The 24,612-nt window shown below is 39.5% G+C and overlaps 1 pseudogene; it reads left to right on the forward strand.

Moving 5' to 3' along the window:
• Positions 1 to 9,359: 9,359 nt before the first annotated feature.
• LOC113179922 (ribosomal protein uL24-like pseudogene) lies at positions 9,360 to 9,869 on the forward strand (annotated as a pseudogene).
• Positions 9,870 to 24,612: the final 14,743 nt, after the last annotated feature.

Below are 24,612 nucleotides of genomic sequence, written 5' to 3' on the forward strand. Positions count from 1 at the left end.
TTATATCTCAGACAAATTACACACAAGGTGAATCAGTTTTCCATTGCTGCAATAAATACCTGAGAAAATCAACTTGAAAAGATGAAGGACTTATTTTGGCTCTCAGTTTTGGAGGTTTCTGTCCATGGTTGGTTGGCCCATTTCTTTTAGACCTATTGTAAGGCAGAACATGATCTTGGGAGTGTGTGGTGGATGCCACCCATTCAACTCATGGGTAGGAGCAGAAGAAGAAAGAAGAAGAAAAAGGAAAAGGAGGAGAAGAAGAAAAGGAAGGAGGAGGAGGAGAAGTGGCAGAAGAGGAGGAAAAGATGGAAGAAGAGGAAAGACCAGTGTGTTACCATCTCCTTTAAGAACCACCCCTAATGTCATAAAAACTCTCACCGGGCCCCCCCTCCGAAAGGCTACCACCTTCCAACAGCACCGCAGCTGAGGACCAATACATGGTCCTTTGGCGGAACATTCCAGATCCAAGCTATAGCACATGGCAATTAACAAAAAGGCCAAGATCAAAACCATTCATAGGTGGACAGAGATTATCCTAATGGTCCCTGGCAAAGCATCAGTCTTTTAGGTCATAGAACTTGGTGAGGTAGCATAGGTTCTAATTAATTTAAAAGGCTGAATTTCTGATTTGCGGTGTGAATTGATACAACCACATCATTTTGTACTGCTAGTAACTATTACCAATTATTTCTCTCTTCAGGCAAAACTAGAAGGAAATATAATTTAAAATTGAATTTAAAAAAAAAAGGAAGAAAGAAAAACCAGAATCCCTAGTTAAGAATTTTAAAAACAGCTTCTTGGAATTCAAAGCAATGAACTCAGTCAGCCAATAGAGGAAATTGTAAAATAGTTGCCTCTGTTTCTCCAAGGTTTTTAGTGCCTTTTGTCTTTTCAGAGTGCATTTCAAGGTGCTCAAATAAACCTGATTCTTCCCAGTTATATAGGTCACCAAAATACTTTGCTCTGGAACACAGAAGTCACTGAGAAACGCTGTACATAGAAGTGACATAATTTTTAAGTCTAAAATTAAATAATGCAAATCAAAACAAAAAGAAACCATTTCAAAAATATCCACTTAGCAAGGTTTCTGTTCCATGCTAAAACTGAACACCAGTAAGAGTGGAGTGAGAGGGGCCGAAGCAGTGGTGCTCACCTGTGATCTCAGCGAATAGGGAGGCTGGGAGGAGAAGAGGAGGAAGAGAAGGAAGAAGAGGAAAGACCAGTGTGTCACCATCTCCTTTAAGAACCACCCCTAATGTCATAAAATGTCCCACTAAGCCCCCCTCCTAAAGGCTCTACCACCTTCCAATAGCACTGCAGCTGAGGACCAATACATGGTCCTTTGGGGGAATATTCCAGATCCCAGATATAGCACATGGCAATTAACCAAAAGGCCAAGATCAAACAAGTTCAAAGCCAGCCTCAGCAACTTAGTGAGGCATTAAATAATGTAGCAAGACCCTGCTTCAAAATAAAAAATAAAAAAAGGTTGCGGACGTGGCTCCATGGTAAAGTGCCCCTGGGTTAAATTTCATTACCGAAGGCGGGTGGGGGGAAGAATTGAGTGAGAGGCACATACTTTCACAAGCTGTCTAGATACTTCTACTAAGCCATCTGACACTTATACTATTATAGAAAATGGAAACAAAATTTCTTAATGTCCAATAAGAGCAGAAAGGCTAAATTTACTAAATTATCACATGTCTGTCTAGTAGAATAGTTGGCAGCTAATTGACAAATGGGCTGAAATCATGGCCTTGTGGGTTCATGAGTGAAAGGGGACTCTTGCTCAGAATGTGCCAGATCCTGTCGTCCCCCACAGGAAAAAAGACTTGATGAGCCTGTCAGTAAGGTCTAAAAGGCTGATACCTGGGAGCGCAAGAGGGGGCCCTGACAGCTGCCCATGTGGGAATCTGAGCTTCCCAGGGCACGCCAGCATCATTGCTATTTTACGATACACTGGACTGGAGGAATGGGGGACAATGTTCAGCTGTGATGGTGTGTCAGCGACTGGATTGACAGCCATCACGAATGTATCAGCCTTCAGAGAGATTCCAGCTAAACTTGAAGACTGCACTTCAAGTTCCTTGAATGGAGCACATGCCAGGGTTTTCAGATCATTCAAAAAGGAACTATTGGGATTTTCCCCCAACCTATAACTAATTTAAAAAATTGAGTAGATGATTTGTGATTGATTACCTCTGAAGTTGGTGAAGCAAGCTAAACCAAACAGAAGGAAGCATGGATGGAAAGATGGTTAGAGAATAATGCAAAAGAAATAGACCAAAATCTATCTATCTTTCTTTCTTTCTGATGAAATTTTGCATAATTCTTAAACTTCAATAATTATTCGCATCTACATATGCAACTGGAATTTATTATTTTTTACAATCAGAAAAATAACTATAAAAAAGGATAAAAATTTTTTTAAAAACCCCTCCCAGAAGGGGATACCTTCTGTCACTCACCACACCTCCCTTACCAAAGAAGGGTGTGGTAGAACCTAGATTCAGATCACATCTAACCCCCTTATGAAGTATCTTCATTTCAGAAGGTGTTTCTGATTTGAGAAAATTTAAAGCTCCCCTGAACTCAGACCAGGTAGGCAGAGATCCAACAGTTCTCTTTATCTTTTCTTGCTTTGGGAGAGCTTGCTTCATATTTGGGGAGAACAACAACAACAAAGAATTGAAAAGAACTGATAAGTTTATGTGTGGGAAGAAGGGTTGCTTTTGTTTCAGTGTAAGAATTTAAAACCAGAAAGCACTGTATAATTGCTTTTACAGATGAAGTTTAAGTCATATTTACACATGAATGTGGTTTCCTCTAAGTCCCTGGGAACCAACATGGACAATGGGAAAGACAGATGTATTTTGTTTCCAAAGGTCCAACCTTATGTTGCGGTGGAATTGTAGACTTTTGCCGCTTTGGATCTGCTGGTTGGTCCTTGGCACCATCTCTAAGACCCAGCAGAATCCCTTACAGAATGGGAGAGTGTGGTCACCTTTAAAGTCTGTGGAGTTTTGAATAACAAAAATGAATGAAATGCAGAATAATTACAATCAGCTTTGGAAACATTCTTTACAGTATTCTACTAGGATGTAATTGCTATTTCTTGGAGGCTAACAAGCTTTTGATGGAGGACAAAAAAAAAAAAAGACTTGGTATGTATTTAGAAGATTCCTTTTCACAATGCTACTTTTAAAGGGCCAATTCAATTTTCTTTATCCCTATATGGTGAACATTGTAAAGTCTTTATAGAGACAGAATGGCCAGAAAGGAAGCATTTGTTTTCGAGAGATGAGAAACCTTGACAGATTGAAATATGAGATTTAGTGTGAGAATTCTTCAACTTAACTCTGTTAAAAATTTTCAGAAAGCCATACTATAGATTTCCTTCCCTACAGTTGAGCACCATTATGATTTCTGTAAAGAGCATGTCTTTCGGAATCTGCAGAAGTCTTTCTATGTTCCAAATTCTGTGGATTGTGAAAACCAAACTCATCTTACTAACGCTGATAATTTAAAATTCAGGCTCATACAATAATATTAAAAGTGACTTTCTAAAGAATTATTAAAAATTCAAACTATGAAATTCAGGCAAATAGGTAACTTTTTCTTGCATTTCCTCACTTTATATAACTCTAAAGTCATGGAATTTTAAACTTCAGTTATTGTTCAAGTGTGGTTGACTCATTCACCATGAAAAGAAGAATTATTTCATAGATAATTCAAAAACCTTTTCCCTCATCTCCCTCCTCACACTTACAAGCACAAATATGCCGCAGTCCGGTTGCAGCAAAATAACAGGGGGGTGACGAGCAACTTGTGCAGATTGATACAGCAGGAGTGGGAGCCGTTTGTTGTAGGACAGGAGGGGTATATATACATTCCACACAGCTTATCTTAATTAACATAAACTAGATACAGCAGTCAACCAATAAGGAATCTCCACACTTAATGGCTCAATGGTGTTACTTCACAAACCACTTCCTCTGGCAAAATGCCAGGCTCCATCTTGACTTGTTTACAGACCCTAACACAAATAATGCAAATTTTATCAAAAGCCTCAAATCTTTCATTTTCTCATGAGCAGTTGATCCTGCCAGAGGGTGGAGATACAAAATGAAAATAGATAAATTCTTTGTGTGGAAGCTTTATTTTGTCCTAAAATGTTCTTGAACAGGAGAAAAATTCCAAACTCATATGGAGAATTTAGTGGGGAAAGAAATCATTCAATGTCTGGGTGACACTGGGAAGGCCAGTCACCCAGAGACTTGGGCCCTGCTATGGTGTCAGCTTGTTCTCACTGTGGACCATGCTGGCTTTGGCAGTGACATGCCTGGGACCTGCCTGGGCCCAAAGTAAGAGCCTTACAAATATAAACTTATTCAATTTAAAGGAGTTGGTTTCATTGTTCAAAATGTTTTTTCCCAACCTCTCCTTTCAAAAGTTAGATGTTCTCAATGTAGAAAGTTTAAGAAACAGAAAAAGGAAAAGCCAAATAAACTTCTTATTTAACATCTGGTAGTAACCTCTGATTATATTGCCTTCTAGATCTTTCCCTGCTATAGTTTGAATGTGTCCCCTCCAAAGTACAGATATTGCTAACGCAGTAGTCGTAAGAGGTGGGGCCTTTACAAGGTGATGAGGCCATGAGTGCTCGCTCCTCTCTAGTCAGCCTTGTAAAGGGGCTTCATAAAGGAAGTGGTTCTCTCTTCCTACTCCACCTTCTGTCCTGTGAGGACTCAGCAAGAAAGCCCTTATCAGACACCAGCACACCAAGAGCTTGTATTCTCAGAACCACTGGGGGGAAAAATCTCTTCTTTACAAATTACCTAGTCTCAGGTATTCCGTTATAGCAGCACAAAATAGAATAATACACGTATCATACATACTTTCTATAGCATACTATTTATGTGACCATCATTGAAATTTTCCTATGCTCCTTAGTAGCTGTTTCTGTCATTTCTACAATATGATTTTTTTGGATGTCAATATCCATATTTCTATGCATGTACTCAACATAATTTATTTTGTAAATCTCCTCTGGTTATATTTAGTTTGTTTCTAGGCTTTCTGTAATTATAACTAATAGTGAAATGGAAAGCATTTGAAAATGCTCACAGTTCTCTAGAGATAAAAGTAGATCAAGCCTCTTAAGTGCCAAACCCTTGTAAAGGTTACTGATTTCCTGCTGGTGTAGACATGGGGTGCATGTGACATATTAACTAATAAACCTGAAAGGCAGGACAGTTTTATATTTCCACTTTGAAAATGTTCCACCGACTATGACAGTGTTTACGATGTTGACAAATGATAAATTCAGTTGGTTTCAATCATAAAAACAAAACCTTTAAACCGAATGTGTGCAGTGTCACTTGCTCAATACTTGGCAGTGTACCCATCTGTGCTGGTTGGTTTAGCATCTCATTATTTTCTTTGTGTCCACCAGAGGCCAGGCACATTTCTGTGGAAAACCACTAGGGAAGGAGGACAATATGGCCTTGGCATCACCCTTCTCATCCCCGCCTCCCTAAAAATTCATGCTCTGATCTGTGAAGGGAAATCAACAATAATTACCCCATAGGGTTGTTGGAAAAATAAAATGGAAGGTAGACATGTCAACATGACTTATGATCTCTAAAACGTCAGGCAAACACAGTTCTCATCATCGTCATTCTCACACAAACAAAATGGTAGTATCTCATATATGTGTGCATTTACTTAGTTGGTTCTCTATGTAATTTCTACTAGGAACAGTGGTGGAGAAGGAGGGACAGGAGATAGCGACACTGTCCTCTGTGGGTCTCAGTCTTAGCCCAAGCTTTGAAGGGGACTGTCCTCCAATTCTTTTTCATCTATGTTTGTCACAGGGTGAGTTTGTCATCTGGGAAAGGAGACCTACACAGCTTCCTGTGACGTGGTTCCTGAATGTAAGCTATGGTCTTCGCTTGGTGCTCCAGGTTGGAGATTTCCAAGAGCAACTTTGATTATATATACACATGTGTTTTGCCTTATCTACAGAATTTGGGACAGAAATCCATTGCTGCCCTTCTCAGAAGTATCTCCACCGTTTATCCTCATTTTATGGAAGAAGATGCTGGTACTTAAGAGATTACCAGTCACTGAGTTTGCAGGATCACATTTTGTAGAAATGATGATCCGGTCAACATTACTACAAAATTATGGCATGCTCAAAGACTTCCTTATTGTCCCCAGAGGGTATCCTATTAGGTCATGAAACAATGTCTTATTGATGTCAAGGTCCCCCTTTCTCATAGAAGTTCCAGTGAGTGAAGGTAACCACGAAAAATGGGATTTACCAAAACCCAGAAAACAAAAATCAAATATAAGGGGAACAAAATTTCTGGTAAATCCACTTATAATAAAAGACCATTAAAGAACTTAGGAATTAGACCACAGACCCTGTGCCTAATAGAAGAAAAAGTAGGTCCAAATCTTCATCATGTTGGATTAGGCCCCAACTTCCTTAACAAGACTCTAAAGCACAAGAAGCAAAATTAAAAATTAATAAATGGGATGGTTTAAAACTAAAAAGATTCTTCTCAGCAAAAGAAATAGTCAATGAGGTGAAGAGAGAGCCTACATTTTGGGAGCAAATTTTTGCCACACGTAAAATAGAGCACTAATCTCTAGGATATATAAAGAACTCCAAAAACTTAACACCAAAAAAACCAACCACCCAACTAATAAATGGGCTAAGGAGCTGAACAGACACTTCTCAGAAGAAGATATATAATCGATCAACAAATACATGAAAAAATGTTCAACATCTCTAGTAATTAGAGAAATGCAAACCAAAACTACTCTAAGATTTCATCTCTTTCCAGTCAGAATGGCAGTTTTTCAAGAATATAAGCAACAATAAGTGTTGGCAAGGATGTGGGGGGAAAAGGCACACTCATCCATTGCTGGTAGGACTAAAAATTGGTGCAACCAATCTGGAGAGCAGTATGGAGATTCCTTAGAAAACTTGGAATCGAACCACTATTTGATCCAGCTATCCCACTCCTCGGTCTATACCCAAAAGACTTAAAAACATCATTCTACAGTGATATAGCCTCTTCAATATTTATGGCAGCACAACTCACAATTGCTAAACTGTGGAACCAACCTAGATGCCCTCCGATAGATGAATGGATAAAGAAACTGTGATACATATACACAAAGAAATAACTCAGTATTCAAAGAGAATGAAATTATGGCATTTGCAGGTAAATGGACAAAGTTGGAGAATATCATGCTAAATGAAATAAGCCAATCCCCCCAAAACAGGAGCCAAACATTTTCTCTGATGAGTGGATGGGGTGGGGGGAGCATGGGATGAGTGGAGGAACTTATAGGGCAAAGGGGAGGGGGAGAAGAAGCAAGGGGGTAGACAAGAAGGTGGAATAAGACAGACATCATTACCCTAGGTACATGTATGTTTGCACGAATGGTATCACTACTTCATGTACAGAGAAGTAAAAAATCCTGCTACATTTGTGTAAGATGAATCACAGAGTTTTCTACTGTCATGTATAACTGATTCAAATGAATAATAAAAAAAAGAACATAAAGGATCATTTTTCCTGAATAAGCATTTGCCTCCTTGCCCTTCATCTCCCCTGTGATTTCCTGTGTGTTGGGGTGGAAGAGGCTGAGGGCTGTCCTGAGGAGGGCTGAGGAATGGATATTTGGGAGTTGGCCTGGTCACCAGGGACAGCTAGACCACAAGAGGACACAGTTTGCCTTTGGTTTGAAGATTTGGATAACTTTTCACCTTATTCTTTGCAAAAGGGTTAATATTCTTGCGGTTCCTGGCTCTTGGGGATAGCTCTTCTGTGACTGACAGTTTTATGGGGTGAATTTAATCCAGGATAACATTTTACCAGTTCACCAGGTAAACCCGGCTTTTCCTTGTCTCCGTGGGAAATTTAGTGTGAAACCCTTTTAGTCACAGGTGAAAACTGGCTGTATCGCAGATGTGGTTTCTTACCACCAAAAAATAAAACCCGTGTCCTGATTGGGAAAGAAAGCACCCAAATCCAAAACCGCCTTTCCTTTTCATAAGCCATTTTCAGCCAAAAGGAAAAGCAGTTTTATTTTTTGTGAACCCACAAAAATGTGATATTCACCAGTGAGGAAATCACATTTGTACAACTGTATTAGAGGATTTAGAGATGTTTTTCTCATCCAGGCAAATGGGAGCATTTCACTTGGAAGTGCTTTGGGGACAGAGGTGACGGGGAGAGCTCTTATAGGAAGGAAATGGTTTTCCTTGCTGTGGAAGTAGACTTTGCTCTAAAAGTCAACCTGGAGGCCTCCTGTTCTCTCTGCAGTTGTCGATCTGTCACAGATTCAGTTTCAAGAAGGACTCCCTTAGACTCCACCGTGAACATTCTCTTAGCTGAACATTTTGGATGGAGTTAGGCTATGGCTTCAAAAATGGGCATGAAAGTGTGCACGAGACAAGACCACTTCCTTCATTCCTTTTCCATATGGCGGAATTTGCATCTCAACAATTGGCCGGTAATGTTGATGCAGGAAGAGTGTCACATTCACAGAGAAGCTTCATAAATGCTCCAGGTGTTGATAGAACCTTTACAGCTACAGTCAGGAAAGGAGGCAACTCTCTACCTGGTGCGGATATTGACAGACCCACAAATTTCTCCTCCTTTTAAAAAAATATCCCCTTAGTCTGTCTATGTATGATTCTCAGGGTCCCATCACCACTTTTACATTTAGATCATTTCCCTGGAGCTGCCGAGATGAGCATCTGCTGCCATGACCTTATACATGGATGCAAATTCACGTATGGCTCTAACTAGAGTCCAGGACGAGCCACCTTGTGCTCACAGGTAAGGTTTGATAGGAAAAAGTCACACTTTGACCTGCAGCTGCCTTTAGCCCTATTTGTTGAGGCATTCACAGCCTGTGTTCACAGCTTTTGTTCTATGCTTTCCTACAAGGCAAGAGGAGGGAATAGAAGGTAAATATAAATCACTTCTAGGAGTGCCCCATGGAGTGACAGGGCTGGGCCTGAGGTCCTGGTGCTGCTTTCTGGTCTGAGGGCTGGTACTCATGGCCCAGTAGGGAGAGGGGCTTAGTTGGTGTGTAGCAGAGTTGAAATCACCCACTTTGAGAAACAATTGTGAGATCTGGTCTTATGGGGAACGACTTCAGATTACTTCTACTCAAATTCCCCCCAGGACTTCCCAAGGAAGCTTCATGTTCCTGTGCCATGCTGTGTTTTGAAATTTCTTTCTTTCCTAGTGAAAACAAAGCCCAAACCCTAAAACCTTGGAGTGTTATTTCTTTTTACCACTCTTCCTGCAGCGGCAGTGGTCGAAATGAAGTTCAATGGCTTCGTGACTTCTGGCCAAAGCAAGAATCATAAAAGACATCCCAAGCACCTCCCCACCTTTGCAGGAAAGAGCTGAGACAGAGGAATCATGCGACATTCAAGCCCATCTGTAAGGATGGTGAAGTTCTCATCTGAGGGCATCATAAAAAAAGTCAGCAGATTGGCAAAGTAGCCCGGACTTACAAGAAAAACTATATCATTCATGTTGAACGGGTACCGTGGGAAAGGGCTAATGGCTTTCACCCCAGTAAGGTGATTATCACTAAAACTAGATCAAGGCTGCAAAAAGATACTGGGACAGAAAGTCAAATCTCATCAAGTAGGAAGGCAAAAGAGCAAGTATAAAGAAGAAGTCATTGAGAAGACGCAGGAATTAAGAAATCCCTCATATATTTTTCAACAGACATTGCCACAACAAAACAAAACAGAATTTAACCCTCAAAGAGAAGTCTCTTTGAAAGTTTCCTCAAAATATATAGTACCTATATTTGGATAAGAAAGGATCTAAGTGGAAGTGGATAGCTACAGTCAGATACTTTTAACTCAAATTCTAATCAGTCAGTTGCTTAATGTATACTAAAAATGAACAAGTCTTAGTAAAGCAAAAATGGAAAGACTTACAGGCAAAATTCATATTTACGCTGTGTTTTCTTTTGTCCAGGGGACTCCTTTATACCTGAATATGAGAATAGTGTGAACCCCAGTTGATGAGCCAAAAGCATAACTGAAGAATGGGAGGCAGCTAAGAACATCTGGGTCCCTGTGTGATGAAAGGAACAGAATTGGCTGTGTAACTGGATTTATGGTCCTTCAGTGTTCAATGCTATGTTCAAAAACAACAATGCTATCTGCATCCTGGCAAAAGTTAACTATGCACTTTGTTCTTTCAATGAAAAGAAAAGGCAAGGAAGTCATTCTTTTGCCTTCAAAGGAGGATTCTAGACAACTGGATTATGCAAGTCTAGAAGGAACATAAACCCTTCTTAGGGATAACTTAAAACAAATGAATGGGCTGCTTACATTTATGCCATATATGTTAATCTTGTGTGGGTTTAGCCTTTAAAGTACTATAATTATTGTTCAATAAAATAATAGTAAGAGATGTGACTTCAGACAAGACAGTTTTCATAACATCCAATGGAGAGTTACAATCCCTAGGAGCAAATTATCCAGCTTTCTGTTTGCTTCTGAGAGTTTCTCAAAAATAATAAAAATAAATAAATGAACAAAAAAAAAAAAGAAAAAAATGAGTTCTTTGTTTTGTTGCAAGAATTGTAGATGAGAAATTCCACACCACACAGAAGGTAACAAAGATTGAACATAGAAAATAATGTTGGAAGTTAACCAAGCTTACAGCTTAAAAAAAAACAACAACCAGTTACTGTCCAAGCATATGCTGGCTCTAACAAATTTTCCATGATACGAAAGTTATAATAAATCGGAGTGTGTTCTCCAAATTGAGATAGCTAAATCTTCACTTTCTGACAGGGGTGTTGTCAGAACATGTGTATACATGTGTGTGAGTGTGCATGCATGTTTGTGTGGCATATGGTAAAACATTTATATAGGTATGCAATCAAAATCTTTGTTGAGGGATCTGAAATACTAGGAGACATAAAAGCAATAACAATAACAAATTAATGTTAAATGGCAATGAACTAGAAGAAATAGAAAAATACCTAGGAAAACACAAGCCATTGAAACTGACTCAAAAAGAAATAGAAAATCTGAATAGATCTGTAACAAGTAAAGTGTTGAATTCAAAATTAAATAATTCCCACAAAAGAAAACCAGAAAACCAAGCCAACTGAGCGGCTTTATGTCAAATTCTACTAACTATTAAAAGAAGAATTAGTATGATTCTTCGCAATTTTTTCCAATAAAAACTCAAACCAGACCAAAGCAAAATAAAAAACAGAAGAGGACAGCACACTTATTATCTCACTTTACCATCATCTTTATAACAAAAAAACAGGCAAAAAAAAAACATTTCATAAGGAAAAAAATTATAGACCAATAACTTGTATGAATATAGGCACAAAAATCCTCAATAAATGCCGCAGGCCAGCTGCAGCAAAATAACCGGGGGGTGACGAATAACTTCTGTAGATTGATGCAGCAGGAATAGGAGCCCTTTATTGTAGGACAACAGAGCTATTTATACATTTTGCACAGCTTATCTTAATTAGCATAAACTAGATACATCAGTCAACCAATAAGGAATCTTCACACTTAATGGCTCACTTTTGTTACCTTTCAAACCACTCCCTCTGGCATTTTGCCAGGCACCATCCAGACTTGTTTACAAACTCTCACATTCCCCTGGCAAAATACCAGGTGTTATTTTTGACTTATTTACAGACCTTAACAAATAAAATACTAAGAAAAAAATCCAGCAACATATAAAAAATACTATATATCATAAACAAGTGGAATTTAGCCCATGAATGCAAGCAGTAAATGTGGTCCAGTGATAAAAGTACCATCCAATTAGGAATTGAAGTACGCCCCTTCAGTTTCCATCCCAGAAAAGCTAATAGTTACTATCACACTTAATGTGAAAGATTGGATGCTTTTCCCTAGGATAAGGACTAAAACAGGAATATTTCCTCTCACCACTTCCATTAAACTTTTTATTGAAGATTTTGGGTATGGCATTTGGCGAATAAAAATAAATACAAGGCATCCTGTTAGGAAGGAAGGAGTAAAACAATAGTCACAGACGACATGATCTTATATATAGTAAATTCTAAGAACTTCATTAAACAATTCTTCATTAAACAGCTAACAAATAAGATCAGGAAGGTTATGGGATACAAGATCAATATATAAAAATCAATTATCTATCAGGGCGTGGTGGTGCACGGCTATAATCCCAGCAGCTTGGGAGGCTGAGACAAGGAGGATCGAAAGTTCAAAGCCAGCCTCACCAATGGCAAGGCACTAAGCAATGCAGTGAGAACCTGTCTCTAAATAAAATGCAAAAAAAAAAAAAAAAAAAAAAAAAAAGGGCTGGGGATCTGGCTCAGTGGTTGAGTGTCCCTGAGTTTAATCCCCGGTATAAAGATCAATTTCCTGTCTATACTCTAGAAATAAGCAATTTCAAGAGGAAGTTAAGAATTAAAAATTATTGAAAAGAGCAACTGTATGTTTTGGCACAGGCCTGTAATCCCAGCTACTTGGGAAACAAGCAGGAAGAATTCAAGTTTAAGCCTAGCCTGGACAACTTAGCAAGACCCTGTCTCAAACAAAACAAAACAAAACAAAAAAGCTAGAGATGGAGCTCAGTGGTAGTGTGCCCTAGGGTTCAATCCCCAGTACCACACAAAACAATCCCCAGTACCAAAACAAAGAAAAAAATAAATAAATAAAATAGCATCAACAAATACAAAAAGAAATAAGTGTAACAAAATAAGTGCAAGACTTGGACATGGAAACTATGTAAGACCTTGGTGAAAAAAATTCAAGAAGATCTAAATAAGTTGAAGGATGCCATGTTTGTGAACTAGATGACTTTATATTGTTAAGACAGCAATACTTCCTGAATTAATTTACAGACTCATAAATCCCAACAAAAATTCAAAAGGTCCTTCTTTTCAGAAATGGAAAAGCTGATCATAAAATTTATATGGAAATGTAAGAAACCCAGTCAATCTTGAAGAAGACAAAGTTGAAGTTACAGAAAGACTTGTGAATTTCAAGAACTTACTACATATCTATAGTATCAAGATATTTTGCTGCTGGCATAAGAATAGACATATGTCAATGGAATAGAATTCAAAGCCCAAGAATAAAATTTGCCATTTATGTTCAAGTGATTTCCAAAGGGTGTTAAGACAATTCAGTGGGGAATTGTCAATAAGTGGTGTTGGGACAACTATAAATCTAAATATAAAAGAATGAAAATGGAGTACTTTATGTCACAAAACCAATTTGAAGTGGATTTAAAGTTGAAATTGAAGAGATAAAAGTCTAAAACTCTTAGAAGAAAATAAAGGTGTAAATTTAAATTTTGATAACCTTAGAATAGGTTTCTTAGATATAATGCCAAAAGAAAAACAACCAAAGAAAAATATATAAGTTGCAGTACATCCTAGCAAACAAAAACTTGTGCTGAAAATGACCTTTAAAATAGTGAAAACGCAAAACACAGGATGAGAAAGAAAACATAAATCACATATCACATATCTGACAAAGGACTTGTGCCTAGAATAGATAAAGAGTTCTTAAAATTCAAAAAGGCAACCTGATAAAAGTTGGGCAAAGGATTTGAGTAAATATTCTTCAAAGAAAATATACAAATATCCAATAAACATATGAAAAAATGTTCAATATCATTAGTGATTATGAAAATACAAATTATAAATCAAAACCACTATGAGATTCTACTTCATATCACTAGGATGGCTGAAATAGAAGAAAGACAATAATAAGTGTTGGCAAGATGTAGATAAATTGAACCCCTCATAAATTTGCTGGTTGGAATGAAAAATGATATACCTGTTTTGGGAACAGTTTAAGTTTCTCAAAATGTTACACAATTAGCATATGCCCCAGCAGTTTTAGTCCTGGGTATATACTTAAGAGAAATTGAAAACATCTACTTCTCCAAAACTGTGTACATAGATGTTCACAATAACCACATATTGGAGGCTACCCTGAACTGATAAGTAGGTAAATACATAAATAAAATGTGAAATTTCCATATAATGAAATAATATCCTGAAATAAAAATAATAAGGCACCCATACATGCTGTGATATGGTTGAAATCTGAGAACACCATGCTAAGTGAAAGAAACCAGAAACATCACAAAAACACACATATTGCATGATTCCATTAATATGAGACACCTAGAATACTCAAATGATTTGGTGGTGAACTTGGACTGAGGAGGTGGGAAGTCAAGGGGAAATGAGGTGTGATTACTTGTACTGAGGGGTATGGTGTTTTCTGTGGGGTGATGAAAATTTTTGAAACTTAGGACTATGGTGATCACACATAACTTTTAATATACTAAAACTATTTATATGCACACTTTAAATAGGAAAATTCCTTGGTATATGAATTATATCTTAATCAAGATGTTTGAGAACAAATACATAAAGGTAAAAAAAATAATAATTAAAAAAAAGAACAAATAGGCCGGGGATCCCAGCAGCCAGCAGCAGGACCCTGGAGATCCAGGCCCACTGACTCCTGCGGCCTGCCCCGAGGGTACAGAAGGCGTGGCGCCACAGAGAAGTGATTAATTAGCAAGCAGGGAGATTAGAGACTGCCATTAGGTGGAATCCCGCCAGCCAAGCCCACACTGATCCTTGGGCCGAACACGGGATCTCAGAAGGGGAAGGAAGCGGTACAGTCCCATCCCCCACAGCGGACACTCCACCGAGGCAGTCAGCGGCCACCATCCGGTAAAGCTGAAGGATACACCGCCACTCTCCCACAGAGTGCAGCATCAAAACAGGTTTGTGTCAATCAGCTCACCCCCCAGACATAGGGAATACGCATAAAATCTCTCCTAGGCTTGCCGGGAGAGGGAGTATCAAGCTGAGCCTCCATAAAGACTAGGGGGAAACTAGAGACACCTGACCTCCAACCCCTCCTCCCAGTAGCAGCCAAAACGAAACCTGGCTAGCCAGCGCTGGGGGAGGGGCAAGCAGAAAAAATCAAAGTGATCCTCCTTCCTGTGGAGCACAGATAACTCAAGGAGAATAGGAAGGTGGCGGCGAAGGGAGTGCATCACCCCAGGGCGCCGCGTCACTAAGTGGGAGAAAGACGATGCAAAACGGCTGAAGGATATCTTTGGAAAGTTCCAGTGAAATTGAGGTGCTCCAGAATCTAGTGGACAGATTTCCATCGTGAGAAGTTCGGCTCTGAGAGCTCCATTTCTCCGCACGGAGGGTCGCATAGCCTGACAGGCGATCGCCTGGAGGCTGGAGTCTGTGGCGCGCGCCGGGGAGCAGCAAGGTGCCGGAGGGGGTGAACAGCGATACGGATCCGGGGGGCTCCCGCCAGTGGTACATCGGAGCCCTTAGTGCTGAGTTCCGGCTTTGAAACAGAGGAGAGAAGCGGCCCAGTTTGGTTCCAGACACCGGTCGGACCACAGTGGAGGACAGCAGCCGCCATTTCGGAGAGATGATGTAATCATCCCCGTGTTCTACTGATCTCAGCCCATTCAACTACGGAACAGGTGATATCAGGCTGGTATTTGCCTGCGTCTAGCAGACAGATTTCTTGCTCAGGCTCAGGGCGGGGGTTCTTGTGGAGAATACTCCTAGAGGCGCGTGCTGGGCAAGGCATGCGCTGGGCACTGAGCAGCTGGATTCTGGTTCCCGGGGCTAACCTGGCCCAGGTCTGAGGAAACTGCGGAGACTGCCGGTGGAGGCCAGCTCCAAGTGGAGCGTGCGCTGAGCTTGGGGCGACTGGGTTCTGACTCCCGGAACAGTTTTGGCCTGGGGCTGGGGAACCCGTGGGGGTCGCTCCCTGGAGCCAGCTCCCAGCGGAGAGTGTATCGGGATCGGAGAGGCGGGGTTCCGGCTACCTAAGCTGCTTTGGCCCAAGGCTAGGGAACCGGCAGTGACTGCTTCTCAATCAGGGTCCGGCGGGGTGCTGGAGGGGCAGAGTGGAGCTTTCACCTGTGCCCAGAGCAGGCCAAGTGACCCGCCGGCGTGGTACCATGACACCCCAAACGCAGCTGGGGCTGAAGAGAGCAGCCGCCCACGCCTAGAATAGGACCAGCGATTCCGCGGCTCGGTAGCCAAGTAACCTCATTTGGAGTAGAGGCTGTGCAGAGCTGACATCCGAGCAAGCAGGGCAGGCAGACCTGCCGCCAACTGGCAAGACAGGCCAGGTAGCTGGCCAGCGTGGTGGACACGTAACACCGAGGCAGTCGCGTCACACTGGTTGGAGTGGGGGTGGAGCAGGGTCGCTGCCCGGGTCCGGAGGGGGCTCAGCGACCCGTTGGAGAGGTAGTCAGGTACCCCCATTGGGAGTGGGGGCTGTGCAGAACTGCGACCCACCGGCCTAGAGGTCTGCCAGCGCGGTAGACTCGTCACACCAATTGGAGTGGGGGCCCAGCAGAGCCGCCACCCACATCCAGATCAGGACCAACGACCCCAGGGCGTGGTAGTTACATTACCACAATTGGAGTGGGGGCAGAGCAAAGCCACCACCCGTGCCCGCAGCGGGGGCAGACCTGCGACCGATATGCGGGGTAGACAGACCACCATAATTAGAGGAGGAGCACAGCCAATACCCGCCCTGCAAGGGAGACTTCCCAACTATACAAGAGCAACATAAATAAATAGGGGGTAAATTTCAAAAACACAACAGTTGCACCAAGCAGAAAGAAACGCGAGCAGTAAGAAAAGACAAGGAAAGAAAGGACCACAAGCAATGCAGGTCAACTCAACATTAGAAGAGGTAATAGCTGCAACAGATGGAATGTCTGATAAAGAGATCAGGATTTATATGCTTCAGATGATCTGGAGTCTCAAGGAAGACATGAGACAGCAAAATCAGACAATGAAAGATCACATTGACAAACAAATCCAGAAAGTAAAAGATCAATTTCACAGGGAGATAGAGGTAATAAAAAACAAACAAATAGAAATTCTAGAAATGCAGGAAACAATAAACCAACTTAAAAACTCAATTGAGAATACTACCAGCAGAGTAGATCACTTAGAAGAGAGAACATCAGACAATGAAGACAAAGTATTTCAACTGGAAAAGAACATAGACAGCTCAGCAAGTCTGCTAAGAAACCATGAGCAGAACATCCAAGAATTATGGGATAATATCAAAAGACCAAATTTAAGAGTCATTGGGATACAGGAAGGCACAGAGCTCCAAACCAAAGGAATAAAAAGTCTATTCAGTGAAATAATACGAGAAAACTTCCCAGACTTGAAGAATGAGACAGATTCCCAAATCCTAGAAGCCTACAGGACGCCGAATGTGCAAAATCATAAGAGATCCACACCTAGACACATTATAATGAAAATGTCCAACATACAGAATAAGGAGAGAATTTTAAAAGCTGCAAGAGAAAGAAAGCAGATTACATTTAGGGGTAAACCAATCAGGATAACAGCTGATCTCTCAACACAGACTCTGAAAGCTAGAAGATCCTGGAATAACATATTTCAAACACTGAAAGAAAATGGGTTCCAACCAAGAATCGTGTATCCGGCGAAATTAAGCTTCAGATTAGAAGATGAAATTAAAACCTTCCACGATAAACAAAAGTTAAAAGAATTCGCAGCTAGAAAACCATCTCTTCAAAAAATCCTTGGCAAAACATTACAGGAAGAGGAAATGGAAAATAACATTGAAAACCAACAATGGGAGATAGGACAGTAAAGGGGGGAAAGTAGTCAAAGAGGATAACAAATCAGGGTTAGTAACATCAATAAACAAATATGGATAGAAGAACAAACCATATCTCAATAATAACCCTAAATGTTAATGGCTTAAACTCACCAATTAAGAGACACAGGCTAGTAGAATGGATCACAAAACAAGACCCAACAATATGCTGTCTACAGGAGACGCATCTGATAGGAAAAGATATTCATAGACTGAAGGTGAAAGGCTGGGAAAAATCATACCACTCATATGGACTGCGGAAACAAGCAGGAGTGTCCATACTCATATCTAATAAAATAGATTTCAAGCCAAAGTTAATCAAAAGGGACAAAGAAGGACACTTCATACTGCTCAAGGGAACCATACACCAACAAGACATAACAATCATAAATATATATGCCCCAAATAATGGTGCAGCTGTGTTCATCAAGCAAACTCTTCTCAAGTTCAAGAGTCTAATAGACCACCATACAATAATCATGGGAGACTTCAACACACCTCTCACCACTGGACAGATCTTCCAAACAAAAGTTAAATAAGGAAACTATAGAACTCAATAACACAATTAACAACCTAGACTTAATTGACATATATAGACTATACCACCCAACATCAAGTAGTTACACTTTTTTCTCAGCAGCACATGGAACCTTCTCAAAAATAGACCATATATTATGTCACAGGGCAACTCTTAGACAATATAAAGGGGTAGAGATAATACCATGCATCTTGTCTGATCATAATGGAATGAAACTGAAAATCAATGATAAAGGAAGGAAGGAAAAATCAAGCATCATTTGGAGAATGAACAATAGGTTGCTGAGTGATCAATGGGTTTTAGAAGACATTAAGGAGGAAATTAAAAACTTCCTGGAGTTAAATGAAAACACAGACACAACATATCGGAATCTATGGGACACATTGAAAGCAGTGCTAAGAGGAAAATTCATTGCTTGGAGTTCATTCCTCAAAAAAAGAAAAAACCAACAAATAAATGATCTCATACTTCATCTCAAAATCCTAGAAAAAGAAGAGCAAAACAACAGCAAAAGAAGTAGAAGGCAAGAAATAATTAAAATCAGAGCTGAAATTAATGAAATTGAAACAAAAGAAACAATTGAAAAAATTGACAAAACTAAAAGCTGGTTCTTTGAAAAAATAAATAAAATTGACAGACCCTTAGCCATGCTAACGAAGAGAAGAAGAGAGAGAACCCAAATTACTAGCATAAGGGATGAAAAAGACAATATCACAACAGACACTTCAGAAATACAGAAGATAATCAGAAATTATTTTGAATCCTTATACTCCAATAAAATAGAAGATAGTGAAGGCATAAATTCCTTAAGTCTTATGATCTGCCCAGATTGAGTCAGGAGGATATTGACAACCTAAACAGACCAATAACAATAGAGGAAATAGAAGAAACCATCAAAAGACTACCAACTAAGAAAAGCCCAGGACCAGATGGGTATACAGCAGAGTTTTACAAAACCTTTAAAGAGGAACTAACACCAATACTTTTCAAGCTATTTCAGGAAATAGAAAAAGAGGGAGGACTTCCAAATTCATTCTACGAGGCCAACATCACCCTGATTCCGAAACCAGACAAAGACACTTCAAAGAAAGAAAACTACAGACCAATATCTCTAATGAACCTTGACGCAAAAATCCTCAATAAAATTCTGGCGAATCGGATTCAAATACATATCAAAAAAATTATACACCATGATCAAGTAGGATTCATCCCTGGGATGCAAGGCTGGTTCAATATACGGAAATCAATAAATGTTATTCACCACATCAATAGACTTAAAAATAAAAACCATATGATCATCTCAATAGATGCAGAAAAAGCATTCGACAAAGTACAGCATCCCTTTATGTTCAAAACTCTAGAAAAATTCGGGATAACAGGATCATACCTCAACATTGTAAAAGCAATCTATGATAAGCCACAGGCCAGTATCATTCTGAATGGAGAAAAATTGAAGGCATTCCCTCTAAGATCTGGTACAAGACAGGGATGCCCTCTCTCACCACTTCTGTTCAACATAGTCCTCGAAACACTGGCCAGAGCAATTAGACAGACGAAAGAAATTAAAGGCATAAAAATAGGAAAAGAAGAACTTAAATTATCACTATTTGCAGATGATATGATTCTATACCTAGCAGACCCAAAAGGGTCCACAAAGAAGCTATTAGAGCTAATAAATGAATTCAGCAAAGTGGCCGGATATAAGATCAACACGCATAAATCAAAGGCATTCCTGTATATCAGCGACAAATCCTCTGAAACGGAAATGAGGAAAACTACTCCGTTCACAATATCCCCCCAAAAAATAAAATACTTGGGAATCAACCTAACAAAAGAGGTGAAAGATTTATACAATGAAAATTACAGAACACTAAAGAAAGATATAGAAGAAGACCTTAGAAGATGGAAAAATATACCCTGCTCATGGATAGGCAGAACCAACATCATCAAAATGGGGATATTACCAAAAGTTCTCTATAAGTTCAATGCAATGCCAATCAAAATCCCAACAGCATTTCTTGTAGAAATAGATAAAAGAATCATGAAATTCATATGGAATAATAAAAGACCCAGAATAGCAAAAACAATGCTAAGCAGGAAGTGTGAATCAGGCGGTATAGCAATTCCAGACTTCAAACTATACTACAGAGCAATAGTTACAAAAACAGCATGGTACTGGTACCAAAACAGGCGGGTGGACCAATGGTACAGAATAGAGGACACAGTAACCAATCCACAAAACTACAACTATCTTATATTTGATAAAGGGGCTAAAAGCATGCAATGGAGGAAGGATAGCATCTTCAACAAATGGTGCTGGGAAAACTGGAAATCCATTTGCATCAAAAAGAAGCTGAATCCCTATCTCTCGCCATGCACAAAAGTTAACTCAAAATGGATCAAGGAGCTTGATATTAAATCAGAGACACGGCATCTGATAGAAAAAAAAGTTGGTTATGATCTACATACTGTGGGATCGGGCCCCAAATTCCTCAATAGGACACCCATAGCGCAAGAGTTAACAACTAGAATCAACAAATGGGACTTACTCAAACTAAAAAGTTTTTTCTCAGCAAAAGAAACAATAAGAGAGATAAACAGGGAGCCTACATCCTGGGAACAAATCTTTACTCCACACACTTCAGATAGAGCCCTAATAACCAGAATATACAAAGAACTCAAAAAATTAGACAATAATATTACAAATAACCCAATCAATAAATGGGCCAAGGACCTGAACAGACACTTCTCAGAGGGGGACATGCAATCAATCAATAAGTACATGAAAAAATGCTCACCATCTCTAGCAGTCAGAGAAATGCAAATCAAAACTACCCTAAGATACCATCTCACTCCAGTAAGATTGGCAGCCATTAGGAAGTCAAACAACAATAAGTGCTGGAGAGGATGCGGGGAAAAGGGCACTCTTGTTCATTGCTGGTGGGACTGCAAATTGGTGCAGCCAATTTGGAAAGCAGTATGGAGATTTCTTGGAAAGCTGGGAATGGAACCACCATTTGACCCAGCTATTCCCCTTCTCGGTCTATTCCCTAAAGACCTAATAAGAGCATGCTACAGGGACACTGCTTCATCGATGTTCATAGCAGCACAATTCACGATAGCAAGATTGTGGAATCAGCCTAGATGCCCTTCAATAGATGAATGGATAAAAAAAATGTGGCATTTATACACAATGGAGTATTACTCTGCATTTAAAAATGACAAAATCATAGAATTTGGAGGGAAATGGATGGCATTAGAGCAGATTATGCTAAGTGAAGCTAGTCAATCTTTAAAAAACAAATACCAAATGACCCTTTTGATATAAGGGGAGTAAACAAGGACAGGGTAGGGACGAAGAGCTTGAGAAGAAGATGTACATTAAACAGGGATGAGAGGTGGGAGGGAAAGGGAGTGAGAAGGGAAATCGCATGGAAATGGAAGGCGATCCTCAGGGTTATACATAAGGACATATAAGAGGAAAGGAGGGGTAAGACAAGATAATACAAATCGAAGAAATGATTTACAGTAGAAGGGGTAGAGAGAGAAAAGGGGAGGGGAGGGGAGGGGAGGGGAGGGGGGATAGTAGAGAATAGGACAGACAGCAGAATACATCAGACACTAGAAAGGCAATTTGTCAATCAATGGAAGGGTAACTGATGTGATTCAGCAATCTGTATACGGGGTAAAATTGGGAGTTCATAACCCACTTGAATCAAATTGTGAAATATGATGTATTAAGAACTATGTAATGTTTTGAACAACCAACAATAAAAAAAAGAACAAATACCGTGGTTTTAAGTTTGAAAGTCTAAGTTGTGTGCTATATAATGATTTTTCTTATTGTTATTTATTTATTTTTTTAATTTTTATTTAATTGATTTTATTTTTTTACATACATGACAGCAGAATGCATTATAATTCTTATTACACATATAGAGCACAATTTTTCATATCTTTGTATATAAAGTATGTTCACACCAATTCATGTCTTTATATATGTACTTTGTTTCTTTTGCATTACAATTCTTATTACACATATATACCACAATTTTTCATACCTCTGTTTGTATATAAAGTAGGTTGCCACCCAATTCGTGTCTTCATGCATGTACATTGGATAACGATGTCCATCACATTCCACCATTTAGCTGATAATAAAATAAATGTATTACCTTTTCCTACCTATAGGTGGCATCCATTTATGATTAGTTTCCTTACTGACTTGGAGCTTAATTGTGTTTAGGCAAAAACCAGATCACCACAAGGTGAAAACAAAAAGGCTTTATTCGCCAAACACCTAAAATCTTATTCTGATATAGGTATTCTAAAATGAAAGAGGTTAGGGCTGGGGATGTGGCTCAAGCAGTAATGCGCTCGCCTGGCATGCATGGGGCACTGGGTTCGATCCTCAGCGCCACATAAAAATAAAGATGTTGTGTCCACCGAAAACTGAAAAATAAATATTAAAAAATTCTCTCTCTCTTTCTTTTTTCTCTCTCTCTCGCTTTAAAAATAAAATAAAATGAAATGAAAAAGGCTGTCTGTGTTTAAGATACTTATTTCTGTGTTTATTATGTAATGCATTGATTAGGTCTAATCAATAATAGAATCTTGCCAGTCCAATACAGGAAGGTAAACATAGTTTGACAATAGTTGTGGGGTAAGACTCAAGTTTGGGATGTTATAAAGGAGAGGTGCATCTCATCCACAGAAATGTTTCATTACAGAGGCAGAGTAGTCAAACAAACAAACAAACAATAAAGAATAAACAAAAAACTCAGGAAAAATAATTACAAATATTTGTACCACTCTTTCCAATTTGCATGATCCTTTGCTAACCATTGTTTTATTTATTCCTTCCAACCTTCCCTGTAAAGAGAATATTTCCATTCCTGATAAACAGAAGAGGCAAGAGTGGCCTTATATAGCCAGATCCTTTCACCTAAACTGGCTATTTTCATTACAAGTCCATGATTCTATGAGATTTTGCATGGAAGAATTTTTTAGAGTGCTTAGGAGACAATAAAAAGAAAGCAGATCAGAAAAATATCACTGAGGAAGAAAATTTGAGCAACCCTATTGTCCCTGAGAAAATAATAACCCTTTCCTCTACAGATAACCAGACCATCACTGAAGCATCTCAAGGTAAAGATAGCCTCATCTACTCGGACATCTGCTAAAAGACCATTTTGCTCAATGCAGAGCCTTTGTTAAATTTGTTATTTTCCTTAATACATAGAGGAAGCAAGACATGGAATTGTTACTTGACCTAATTCCATAACATAGATTAAAGTCAGACATAGAAATAATAAAAACTTCACAAAAGTATGACCAGGTTATCACTGAATAATTTTGTCAAGAAATAATCATGTTAGGCATCAAACATAACCTATATGGGCACATGGCACAGGCTTGTAATCCCAGTGACTTGGGAATCTGAGGCAGGAGGATCGTGAGTTCAAAGCCACCTCAGCAACAGTGAGGCGCTAAGCAACTCAGTGAGACCTTGTCTCTAGCTAAAATACAAAATAGGACTGGGGATGTGGCTCAGTGCCCCTGAGTTCAATCCCAGTTACCAAAGAAAAAAACAAATTAGGAAAAGTTTAGATAATTTCCTAGCTAGAGACTCCAGAGGCAAGATGTCCCAGATGTACAAAAGACTTAACACAAAATTCAATCCTGAAAGTCAAAGAGGAATAAAAGTGGGAAAAGCTCAAGAGAGCAGCATGATTCCTACAGGGACCTTGGGAAAGCTAGGAAAGGACTCACGTCCAAGGTGAAAGACGATCCTTCCAAATAAAGGGTGTGACCAATGACAATACTGCCAGGTAGGCACAGCATCAAAATGGACAGTCTACACATACAGAGAACATTGTAAAGGGATATATTTTAAAGTATTTGTTAAATAGAAGAACAAGAAAGTTTAGGGATCTTTACAAGGATGAGAGAGGAGAAAGCAGACCCTTTCATTTCCTGCCCCAAACAGATCTTCCAAACATGAGAAAGAACTTCCAACGCAACGGGTAACCAGATCCAAAGGAGAAGAGACCACCAGAAACTCAACGCAGGTAGTTCAGGAGCAGGAAGACGTGTCTAGGAACTCTTGACCCTCACGGAGGCGGGTGCATTTAGGAAATGAGAAAATAAGGAAATATGTAAGTAAATAGCCAATAAAAGAGTGTGTTTGTTAACTGGCAGCTCAATATGAAGCAATAGCACAAGGAGGTAACCACATAATGAGTGGCTTTGGGAAGTAGTAAAAGTCAGGGCTTGGTTAATAGAGTGTTGGAAGCGGGCAGACAGGCTACCCACCCTTCGGTGCTGG

Source organism: Urocitellus parryii, chromosome 10, assembly GCF_045843805.1.
Source record: "Urocitellus parryii isolate mUroPar1 chromosome 10, mUroPar1.hap1, whole genome shotgun sequence".
Lineage (NCBI taxonomy): Eukaryota > Metazoa > Chordata > Mammalia > Rodentia > Sciuridae > Urocitellus > Urocitellus parryii.